The sequence below is a fragment of the Triticum dicoccoides genome, chromosome 7A, assembly GCF_002162155.2.
Source record: "Triticum dicoccoides isolate Atlit2015 ecotype Zavitan chromosome 7A, WEW_v2.0, whole genome shotgun sequence".
In the NCBI taxonomy this organism is placed as follows: Eukaryota; Viridiplantae; Streptophyta; class Magnoliopsida; order Poales; family Poaceae; genus Triticum; species Triticum dicoccoides.
The window spans coordinates 518,207,893-518,209,129 of NC_041392.1; positions in this window are offsets into that span (position 1 = coordinate 518,207,893).

Here is a 1,237-nt window from a genome sequence, read left to right on the forward strand (position 1 = left end):
GGGTGGGCAAGTGGTGAAGACGTGCAGAACCAAGTGGCGATGCGCGGGACGGCCGAGTGGTGAAGACGCACACAACCGAGTGGAGACGCGCGGGGCGGACGAGTGATGAAGACGTGCGCAACCGAGTGGCAACGCGCGGGGCGGCCGAGTGGTGAAGACGTGCAAAACCGAGTGGCGACGCGCGGGGCGGCCGAGTGAAGGACTAAGTGTCCAGCTGAGTGGCAAAAATGGTCCTTGAAGGAGTTAGCCAGATGCTTTTGAAGCTGATGTAGCGACAAGGTCGGTGTAGTGTGGCTGTGGCGCAACAAGACCGGTGCGACAACTGAATTTGAGTAGGAACGAAGATGGCACGCAGAGTGTCTGGGTGATTATGAAATTTGTCAAAGTGACGGATCGAATGTACTTGTTGAAGTGAAGGGTCTGATTGGTGATGAAGTACTCGACCACTTAGGAGAGTGTCATTCCAAATGAGATGCAGCCCCCGAGTGCGGCGTAGCCCCCGAGCATACTACAGGCTTCGACAATGGACATGTCGGAATATGAGAAATATAGTTTTGAATGGATGATTTGTAATTCATCGAGTCGGATTTGGGTAAAGATGAGGAGAAGCTTCCGAGTGATGCTCGGAAGAAGCAAACTCGCAAAAGAGTGAAGTGTGAAGTTTAATTATGAAAGGGACTTATCTGTCTCATGCCCGACGAGGTCTATATCATTGATACGATGAAGAGAATTCCATAGAGGGGTTGGCCGGACGTGTTTGAAATCAACAGGGCGACAAAGTCGGTGTTGTGGTGCGCTAGGACCAGTATGGAGACCGAGTCCGAGCAGCGATGAAGTTGGCGCGTAGGACCGTCGAGTGATCGCGGTAACTTGTGTAAAAAATGGCACAAGTCAACACAATAATTTCTTGAGGAAATTTGATGTGTGCTGAAATGATTTGTGTGAATAACACCCATAGACACCCGCTGGGAGTGCAAGGGGCTTGCTGGTTGACCAGCAAAAGTTTAAAAGAGCGAAGGATTCGTTCGCACTTGTCGAAGCGAGAAATCCTACTGAACTTGTTGGAATACTGGCTAAAATAAAACGGAAGTGTAGTGTTTTGACTGAGTTGCAGCCCCGGAGGACCGATGCAAACTCGAAATGAAGAACGACACATGGTGTTCGTGAATGATATATGCGAAAAAAAGGAAGTTGGACTTCGGAGTCACATAACCAGTACTAAGCAAGTATGTGAAAA